Source organism: Macrotis lagotis, chromosome 6 (assembly GCF_037893015.1).
Source record: "Macrotis lagotis isolate mMagLag1 chromosome 6, bilby.v1.9.chrom.fasta, whole genome shotgun sequence".
NCBI lineage: Eukaryota > Metazoa > Chordata > Mammalia > Peramelemorphia > Peramelidae > Macrotis > Macrotis lagotis.
In genome coordinates, this window is record NC_133663.1 from 75,840,681 (window position 1) to 75,852,288 (window position 11,608).

The window sequence follows — 11,608 nt, forward strand, 5'->3', positions numbered from 1 at the left end:
TTGTAGCTTATTAAAATATGACTGGGAAGGAGAAAACTATGAACCTGAGATATGATGAAGGCAGCAGACATACCCAGGGAGATAATGACAAAAAGTAACAATATAGTACTCTTTGGTGGTGTATTACTATTTTGTTGCCAGATATATACTGGTGCTTTGCCTGACATTACTAGAAGACTGAGGTGACTCGCTGATATCGGAGGAGAAATCATACTTAAAGACCAAGGACTTCTGCATCATCCAGACCATCATCATGAATCTTACTTCCTATCAGATAAGACCTTAGCATGAAATGGTTCTAGAAAAGTTAAGTGAGAAGGACGTCTTCACACCACATCCCCCCACCACCCATAGTGTGTAAGTCATGCTACCATTAGCTTGGTTGAATTGGTCCTCTTTGAACACGAAGGATGATTATCTTTATTATTATTATCATTACTATTATTATTAATATTTTTATTTTTAATTAGTCATCTCCACTTGTGTATTAATTAATCAGTCCTTTTTTGGAGAGCAGCTTTGATCAAAGTAGTAAACAGGAATCTAAAGATATCAAATGCCCAAGTAAAGGAAGAGGTAAAGGTATAGTTTATTTTCTTTGTAAACTCAGCCCTTAGGGCTTAATAAATGCTTAATAAAATGCTTAATAAAGGCTTGTTAACTGACTGTAAAAGTGTGCAAAAAGCAATATGGGGAGTTCTGAAGACAAGTTTCCTTTATCACAATTTCATTTTGTCCTAAAAAATTCATTATAGATTATATTTAGGTGAATCATCACCAATAATAATATGATGAACTGTGTACCTTATTCTGCCACAGGAGGGTGGACTGGACTGGGAGGCTGGGGATACTGATAATATTAATTTATAAATGAGATAATACATGTAAAATACTTTCAAACTTCTAAGTGCTGTGGAATAATATTATTGTTGTTAATAATATTGCTTCTTTGCTTGATCTGTATGCATTTCTTTCAATCTTGGCCACCAGAATTGGCAGAGAAAAGCAGCAAAAACAATAGAGGAATAATATGTATTGCCTTATAGCCACAGGTCATGAGGTTGAATTCCAAGATTTTAAAAAATTTATGACTTATGTGATAATGAACCTTGGTCAATATTTCATATAATGAAAAAACTCTCAATTTGAATCCAATTTCCTTAGAGATTTTAGATTTTTCAAACTAGAAAAGAATAAACTTATTTGGTAGATAAAACTTTCTCTTCAATCACAAGATCATAGAATGGGGATTTGTCCAAGGTGACCTAAGTGTTAAGTGACAGAATTGTTATCTGAGCCTAGGGTTTTGATTACAAGTTCAGTGCTCTTTCTACTAAACTATGAGTTCAGAACAATTTATTGTGCAATGTGAATTAGCTAGGGCAAACTGGTTTTTTTTGATGTTCAATAAACCTCTTAACTTTTTACATCTTTAAAAGTTAATATGTAATATAGATGGTGATTTCTCTTTTTGAAATCATTTATTTTACATGATTTGGCATTTATTTCCCAAGATTTTGACATAAATTCTTTACTACTTTGTCATGATACTATAATGTTATCATATAGCATTCTCAGGGTACCTTTAACAGAATGTTGTTCCAAGTATAAGCTTCATTTTAGTTCATAGCTTTTTTTTTTTGGTTTAAGTGGGCATCCAGGTGATGAAGTGAAGAATCTCAGGTCTCATTCAAATTTAGCTACAGTTTATTTATTAATCTTAATAAATGCTTAATAAAGGCCTGTTAACTGACTGATTGTAAAAGTGTGCAAAAAGCAATATGGGGAGTTCTGAAGACAAGTTTCCTTGATCACAATTTCATTTTGCCCTACAAAATTCATTATAGAGTATATTTAGATGAATCATCACCAATAATAATATGATAAACTGTGTACCTTATTCTGCCACAGGAGGGTGGAGTGGACTAGGAGGCTGGGGATAGTGATGGTATTAATTTATAAATGAGATAATTTATAAATTATAAATGAGATAAATAAATCAAGCATTTATTAAGAAGACTCATCATTCAAATCTAGCTACAGTTACTAGTTGTGTGATCTTGGGCAAGTCACTCTAACCCTGTTTGTCTCAGTTTCCTCAAAACCACTCCAGTCTCTTTGCAGAGAAAACTCAAAATAGGTGCATGAAGAGTTGAACATAACCAACAAATTAACTCCCAGGTCACTGAAGAATGCTTATCTCTATCTCTTGGATATATTTCTTAACCTTTCATAGTTGTGGCATAGCTCAAGGTTATAGTGTTCCAACTCTTCTAAATCATATCTTCAAATTGTAGGTTTCTTCTGTTTCCTCCTCTCCCCCTATCCATGACCTAAAGCCAATTTTTGGCAAGACCTATTGATTTACCTTTGATACATTCCCTCCTCCCCTTTGCCACCACTCAGTGTAGATTCTCATCACCTCATGCCTAGATTATCACATTAATCTGCTGGTGAGTCTACCTGCTTCATCTTTTTTCCCATCCTCCTCTCAATCACTAAAGTGTTTTTCCTAAAGGGGAGGTCCAGACAAGGGAGCTCATTGAATAGAGGTAGGACTAAGGGGAAGATGCACTATTCAATCAACTCCCTTGGTTCCTTTTTGCTTCTAGGAATACAAAATGCTGTTAGGCATTTTATATCTTTATAGCCTTTATAATCTAGTTCCCTCCTACCTTTCCAATCTTCTTACACTTTACTACCTGACCTAGACTCTGATTCAGTGACACTGGCCTCCTGGCTATTCCAGGTACTCTATCTATCACTCAGTTCTAGGCATTTTCTCTAGCTATCCTCCATTCATCAAAAGTTATTCTTCCTACTCTCCAACTACTGACACACTTAGCTTTCTTTAAATTAATTAAAATTCCTCCTTCTATAGGAAACTCTCTCTAAACTCTCTTAATTCCAGTGCCTTCCCTCTGTTAATTGTTTCCTATTTATCCTGAAAATAGTCTTCTTTGTAATTATTTGCTTACATGTTATCCCCCCATTAGATTGTAAAGTCCTTGAGGGCAAGGACTATCCTTTGCTTCTTTTTTGTATCCTCATTGGCATATAGTGGCTGGTTAATAAATGGTTATTAATGGATTGGTTCCTTCTCCTTTGAGGAGTTTCTATAATTCCTTAGACATTCTACTTCTCTGTTTATTAATGCATTTTTCAGAGTTCATCTTGCCTAAAATGACAAGACTGCCAATCCTACTGAGGTTTGAAAAAGAAATTCTCCTCGAAATATTTTGAGTTTACTCCTTACAAATGGATGGTAATCCTTGACTTGAACTTCTTTTAAAAATGGTTTTGGTATAGCCTGGAATAAAAAAAAAAAAAACTAAGATCAATAAATAAAATTTATTTACTTTTTCCATCCTCTAATCTTTATAGTCTCTTGCCCTCAACAAGCATTTTTTTCTATATTAATACATGTTATAAATGAATGAAAAGAAAAACCTGCTAGAGTGAGAGAAAATTATACATTTTATTCATGAACCTTGCAAGATCCTGGTACCTCACCCTCCTGAGGCATGAATTGGTCTTGGAATATCAGGTAATTTATAGTCCTCAAAAAATCTTTTCCCTTCTTCTTGGATTTTAATAGGCTCTCAGAGTTTGAGTTACAATCTAAGAGGTCCACGCATTCCATGACATGCCCCTAATATGATCCCCCCCCACATCAAAGGACGCATGATATGCTGATGAACCCCAATAGTTACAGGGGGTGTGTGGGTTAATATTTAATTACTTAATTGTACAAACTCAGATGCAATAGGTCAAGATCTCTAGGTCACTCTTGACTGGTTGAGAACCAGTTTGGGGTTTTCTATCCCTGGAATGGGATTAGGAAGACTCCTCCAGTCTTGTGATTGGCTGGGCCATTCCCCCTTGTAATGGATTCCCTAAGGGCTCCCCTCCACACCCTGTGAAGACCCACACCCTACATTCCCTCAAAACATTTTATTAATTATTAATATCATTTTGGAGGGAAAATAGTCAAGCTATTCTTCTAACTTCAAGAAATCTGTTGAACATAGCAGGAGTCAATAATAATCCCCTCCCCAGGTGCTATATCCCTCTGAAGCATTACTTAGATTCTTTTGAAGTGATAGTTTTAAATGGCTTTTTTATTTGCTTTTCAACCACACCTTTCTTTTTCTTTTTTTGCTTTGATGAGACTAATTTGATTTCATTATGGACCTGAAGGATCCTTAAAATGCTTGATTCCCCCCCACCCCTACCAAGAGTTACTATACTATCTCTAAAGGATATTTAGTGTGATCTTGAAGAACAATTATTTTTCATGATTTATAGTGATATCCATCCCCCCATTCCATTTACCATTTATTTTCAATATAATAATATGCAAATACCACATTTTTTTACACTGACATTTTCATTCTAACTAGCCCCTCTCACCCCAAGAAAAGTAAAAGATCTAACATTATTTTGGGAATGGAATACACTAGAAAAGAAATTGTAATTGCAACCAAATTACAAAGAACACGAGACCAAGCCATAGAAAACCCGCAAGGAAGATATCTGCAGGGATAGCATCAGGAAGGAGCACATTAGAATCCTGATGAATCCCAGGGGTAACATTTGTGTCATGGCAATAACTCTAGAGGGGTTGAAGTGAATAGAAAGCAGGACCAAATGGAGAATTTCAAGAGGATACTCTGTAATGGAGTTCAAAAATATCCATTTGCACGAGCTAGGGTCTTATTCTCTTTTCTCTCTCTGCTACACTTTCACTTTTCGGTAAACATTTTTAGAGATTTAAACCCTTAGAGCATGTCAGAATATACTCTGCCTCGATTTATCAAGATGGAATGTGGATCGTGTGTTTGCCCGCTCCAACAAGTTAATCAATTTTTTGCAGTACAGACAAGAATAGCTGGACATGGAAAAGTCCTCTGCATTGGAGGCTCAGTAAAGATCACCATGACTAAGGAGGGAATTCATTGCTTCTAGATAAATACCCGTTGTGCAAAACTTGCAAGTTTTTATACCTAAGACGGAATACAATGAAACTCAAAAGTTCCTCTTTCCTCCAGAGTCAGAATCAAGGTCTGCCTTCATCCTTATCATCAGATATAATCAAGAGAGAGAAAAGTCTTCTCTTGCTGGTATGTCCAAGGTATGCCCATGATTAAGTACCACCAGTTATGAGTAACAGGATGGGAACATTTGTATGCAGGAGAATTACAGGAGATGCTTTCTAGTAAGGGGCTTTGAATAAGGATTTGCTTAGGTTTGCCCTATATTTGAAGGCCAAGAAATCACAGCTTCTTCTAGCCACTCCCCTGAAGAGTTTTAAAGAAATAAGGTCCAGGAGACCCAAATAATTAGGGTATAATTAGGCTATTAACTACACCATTATATACAAACAGAAGTCTCAATAAAAGACAGCTTCAATTCAGTCCCTGCAGTCACTTTAACAAAGCATTGAAGATCCTGGCTTTTTGAATAGGGGATATTTTAAAGTATATTATCAGTTTAAAACATCAGGAACAGTGGCACAATGTTACCTATTCTTTGATTTAATTACAGGGTAACACATAAATTTCAACACAAATGGGGAGGGGGAAGGGAAGAATATTTCACTGAGAAGAAGTCAGAGCTAGCACTTTGCTGAGTCTCAAGGTTAAAATTTACTCAGGGTTCTTTGAGGGATTCTCTTCACTATATTCTTTGGGGAAGATTCAAAGGAGTTTCCAGCCATGGTCCAAAGCTTCATAGATGGTCCAGTTTTCATAAATGCTCTGAGTTCCTTTCAGATTTCTGCAAAATTTCCAGATAAATAAGATCACTTGAGGTGAGAACTTTTTCTCCAAAAACTGCTTTCATTGTATGTACATCTTTACCAATAAAATACTATGCCTAGACCTGGCTAGATAATATCCACATGATCCTTTCTTAATGCAAGTAATGCTTCAGAGGGATCTAGCATCTGGGGAGGGGATTATTATTGACTCCTGCTGTGTTCAATCCTCTCCAGTAACAGACTTCATTCACTGAAACAAAGAGAGCAACAAATTAATGGGTGGGTAAATCTCTCTGTTAAACATGGCCAATCCACATAGATTTGTCCAATTACATATCCAGTTAAGTTAGGAATGAGATGAGTGATAACATCATTAGGCATGGTGAGGATAGAGGAGCTGAGTAACTGAGCTATTCTTGACTTACAAAACAACTATATACTATATAACTAGTTAAATGTATGTATATATATATATATGTTACATACATATGTATAATATATATATATAATATCACATATATTATATATACATATGTATATGTATATGTAGATCTATATCTATATCTATCTATCTATCTATCTATCTATCTATCTATATATATATATATAGCCTAGAAAACCACCTCAGCCAGGGACTTCTTAGGTTGCTAAAACCTCTTAAGGAGCTTCACCATTAGAATTTATGTACATTAGAAGGATCAAAACATGCCTTTCATACTGATAGGCCAGGAATTCTGCTATTGTTAGCACCAGTAAAGGAGAGATATTATGCACAATGGTTGGATCATTGACCATGTTCAAAAAGAGACAGATGTTATTCATTGAGTCATTTTCTTCAAAGTCTGATTTCAAGAATCAGTTTTCTTGTTTACATTCATAGCAGCAAATACAATTGCACAATTTTCCTTACTGTAGTCCATAACTTCTTTGGATTTCACCATCAAGTCAAACTGATGACAGATCTGAGCTATGAGTAAGACTGCAGCAGAGAATATGGGAAATTTCTGCTCAGTAGAAATGCTGTTGATAATCTATTGCTGAAATGCCAGAAGAAATCATTTCCTCAGGGTAGATTCAACAATGAGGATTGATAGGCTGTCCCATAATGCCATGAAACTCTTTAGCTAGGACAACTGGACCTCCGTCAATAGGTTTCCCAAAACCATTGGAAATCCAACCAAGCTATCCTCAGACACTGTTGTTTGAAAAATATTTCATTAAACTCATGGGACATCTTCTTGGTATCTATAAGTTCCTTCAAAAGACTAAACTATTGCTTTGCTACTAGTAACTTCCAAAACAGGACAGGATAAGCATGACCCCATTCACAATTCCTGAATCCTTTGAAACACAATCTTCTCTCTTCCATTCCCATGGGCCCCACTGAGTAGGTACAGAAATAGCCAGCCTTGCCGCCTTCTCCTGACTTCCTCGGTAATATCCATTTTTTTAAAACATACATGAAAATACATTGGTCTTACTCAATTGCCAGAGAACCAATTAAGTTGGGAAAACTAACTAGTCAGAAATCTGAGTTAGGTTAATATAAAAAGAAGTACACAGAGTGACTGTTGTTACATAATGAAACCATATCAAAATGATTGCTTGTCCCCCAAAATTTGTCAATCATTGTGTCATTTTCATTAGTTTAGGATATTCAGGAAACTAAATACTTTTTTGAAAAAAACAAAAATCCATCAATTTGAAAGGACCTTATAAGCTTGCAGTCTCCTGGTATCACCATTCCATTCAGGTACAAATATCTTAAAGTATATCAAATCTTTGGTATTTTTTTTTTTTTAATTTTGGAACAGAACCTGGATTTTTTTTACTCCTAATTCAGGAGGCTGTTCATGAGAACTAAATCTTAGATTAGACATTTTAATTGTGGATTAACTAAAGTGCCGAGGAATCTTGTGGTCTCTGGCTGATCTTCATTTATTGATATTAAATGGGCAACAGGTGGTCCTCTAATGAACCATTCATTATGCCCAAGTAGCTCAATATGCTCCTGGAGAACATTCAGAAAGAGATGTAAGGACAATGCTTATTTCCTCCACATCTATCCCTTGTCACTCCTTTAGACATAATGAACTATTCATCAGCTGTTCACAAAGAAGCATAGACAGTGTCCCTGGGCAGTCCCAGCATGGTGTTTGAACTGCAAAACTTCCTGAGTTTGTCTGAATGTTTGCTCTGCTCATGAAGAACAAAAATGCAAACTTGGCCTTCATATTGAATAGGTTGGTCAGCAATTTGTGTAATCACGTGTAGGCAGGAAATACCAACTGCTGTTTCTCAGTCTTTTATTTCATTTATTCTAATTAATTTTCCTCAACGTGCATTTTAAAATTTGTCTGCTTCTTGGCTAAGTAACCAGATTGCAACCCCTCTGCAACTTAATTGACTGAATAAAGAAGTTAAAAAGTAGACAGACATTAATTTGAAAATATATATTGGAGGAAGCTTACGCACAAGACACTGAACTTAGATCTAGGAAGAGCTAGATTCAAATCCTTCCTTAAACACTTAGTTAGCTGTTAGGCTCCAGACAAATCATTTAATCTCCCTTTAATGCAGAACCTTCTTCTATATCAATTAGAAAACATTCATTAGTATTTACAACGTGCTTGCAAAATGAAGGTATTGTATTTGATGGTCTCTAATGTCTCTTCTAGCTTTAAATCTATAATTCTGTTTCATTAGTGTTGGTACTCCTTCTACTAGTGTAGATCACAACCATCTATAACTTAATAGTCTTTTTTTTTTTTAAAAAGAGATCCTATAGGGTAGCTAGGTGGCGTAGTGGATAAAGCACTGGCCCTGGAGTCAGGAGTACCTGGGTTCTCAAATCCTGTCTCAGACACTTAATAATTACTTAGCTGTGTGGCCTTGGGCAACCCACTTAACCCCGTTTGCCTTGCAAAAAACTAAAAAAAAAAAAAAGATCCTATAGATGAGAAATTCATCCCCTGCCTGAGAAGTACTGTCTCTGAGACCAGGCCTTATAATAACATGTCAGGTAATTGCTGAGCCCACACTTTAAAATTTTCACGCCTAAAAGGATCTATTAGAGTTTGTCAGCATAGTTTATAAGAAATTAGAGTCTGATTAGCCATTGTAATAGAACTTTAGAAAAATTTAGATAACAAAAGAATCCTGAAAAAAGCAATATATCTAATATTCCTTAAAATTAAATTTGATATTTTTGTGAGTATTGAAAACATATGATTAAAAACAGTCCTTTCTCTCTCTCTAGGATTCCTTGTTTGGGATGACATATTCAGGTACACCAGAAGAACCATCTAACTTCAGAAATGTATTTAGGAAAAAACCAAAACCAAAAAAACATGTCTCAATATACTAGACAGGAATACCTCATGGAATGGCAAAAGGCCTTTCCCCCTTCCTTACTTTTATAACCATAGCCCTTTCTTGAAGACTTGTGAGTTCAAGACTGCTACTTTTTATGCTGTATCAGAACATCCACACTTATAGATAAAGTAATAATAATAATAATAATAATTGAAGTAATGGAGAGTATATGACAAATGTGTATTTCACCAATTGACAAGTCACCAAAGAAGTTAGTGTCACTGGGTTAATCAGTATCCAATGGTGCCTCGGAAAATTGGGACAATTATGCATATAAAACCATTACAGACTTAAAATGTTTTGGTGGAAGAACATTAAGAATGATGTCTGAAGTGCTATGTTTTAAGGCATATTCTTATTCATGCCTCTCAGCCCCCAATTTAGCACTTGATTTATAATGGACAATCAAATTCAACCCAATAAGCATTTATTAAGTGCTATAAAGGGGAAAATAATATAAAAAGCAGTATAAAACAAATACTCCTTGCTCTCAAGGAGTTTACTATCCACTGGGGCAGGTTTTAGGGCTTGGTAAATAGATAAATAAAATCATTCACATAGAGATGATAATTGAAATCTGTGGCAGATTAGATCACCACTGTTAAAGAGTCTGTAGGAAGCAGAGAAAAGTGCTCAAGTTTGTCTTTGGTAGTTTGAAGAGAAAAAGAGAACTTACAATAAATAATTAAAAAGTACCTTCTGTGCTTTGTAGTAATTGTTAGTTATCAAACATTTATTAATCACTTGTTATGGGTCCAGGTACTGGGGTATACAAAAAAGGACATTATTCTTTGCCTTCAATGAGCTTCTATTTTAATGAAGCAGACAATGATGCCAGCAATTATATACATACAAGATTATTAACAGATAAATTAGAGATAATCTCAGAGAGGCAGCATTAGTATTAAAGGCAGGATTCAGAAAGGCTTCTTGAAGAAGGTGGGTTTTTAGCTGAGTCATGAAGGAGGCTGATAGGTGGAAGTGAGGAGAAGAGGGGAAATTTTTCAAAAATGAGGGATAGCCAGTGAGAATGCACAGAGAGAGACAGATGATGTGTTTTAGGAATAGATTATAGAAGAAGACAGTCAAGTATAAGAATATTGCAAAGTAGAAAAGGGTCTGGTCCTGAAGGGCTTTAAAAGTCAAACAAAAATGATTTTATATTTGGAGCTGGAACTAATACAGAGTCACTAGAGTTGATTGAGCATTAGAGAGGACATAATGGAGGATAAATTATAATAGGAAAACTTGTGGCAGGGAGATCAACCAGCAGGTATTACAATAGTTCAGGTAGGAGACAATGAAGACTTGCAACAAACTGGTGCCAGTATAAGAAGAGAAGAGGGAGTTTATAAGGGATGATATGAGGGATGAGAAAGGATGAGAAGTCAAGGATGAAACATACAACTAGGTTGTGATTCTGGATGCCTAGAAAGCTAAGTATACCATTGATAATGATGGTCAGAAAGAAGGAAAGGTTTGGAGTGGAAAGAGAATGAGGTTGGTTTTGGATGTGATTAGTTTAAGATGTGCACAGGACATCTACTTTTTTAATAAAATTTTAAATAAAATTTTAATTTTAATTAAAATTTTTAATAAAATTTTAGTAAAATTCATTTTTAACATTCATCCATATCATATATATTTTTAAGTTACAAAATATTCTTCCACCCTCCCTTCCAAGCCATTGTACTCTGTACATACATATTTTTGATAAACATGTTTAAAGATTAGTCATTTTGGTATGAGGAAGTAGAATTAAGGGAAAGAGATACAGAAGAGATAATTTTCATTGTGTTCATCAGATTCTGAAGGGTTAGTTTTTGTTTCTGTTTTGTTTGTTTTTCTTCCTCCGGATGGGAATAACATTGTCCATAGCTAGTCTAGCTCTCTGAACAACATCAAAGTTGAGCATCTCACAATGCTGTTGTTAATTTTAATGCTGTTAATATTCTCTTGGTTAGGACACCCATTTTGATATGTCTAATAGGCAGTAAAAATGTGAAAATGAGGATCAAGAGAAAGACTAGGGCTGGATAAATAGATCTAAAAGTCATTCAGACAGAGTGTTTAATTGATATCTTTGTCAGATTGGGTTATCAAGCTAAAGAGTCAGTAGGAAGAAGGGAAGAGAGTTTAAGATAGATCCTTGGGGAATGACCATAATTAGGTTACATAGATATTTAAAAGAAGATCTAAAAAAGAAGTCAGGGAAAGAGAAGTTAAACAGTGATATGGGCTAAGTATTGTGCATTTGAACAAAAATTGAACCAGTTCCTGTTGTGAAAGAGCTCATTTTCCATCAGAACCACCACTATGTGTGGTTCTGATAAATTCTTATTACCTGACCAACTGAGAGTAGGAGATAGGATATAATCAAGAACTTCCCACAGGAATGGAGGAACTGAGACTAGAACAAAGTTAGGATTCTAGAATGCAGAGGTGAATAGGGAGTACTTTCTAGGCATGTGG

At 35.2% G+C, this 11,608-nt stretch overlaps 1 pseudogene; it reads right to left on the reverse strand.

Moving 5' to 3' along the window:
- Window positions 1-5,641: 5,641 nt before the first annotated feature.
- LOC141491707 (V-type proton ATPase subunit B-like) lies at window positions 5,642-6,969 on the reverse strand (annotated as a pseudogene).
- Window positions 6,970-11,608: the final 4,639 nt, after the last annotated feature.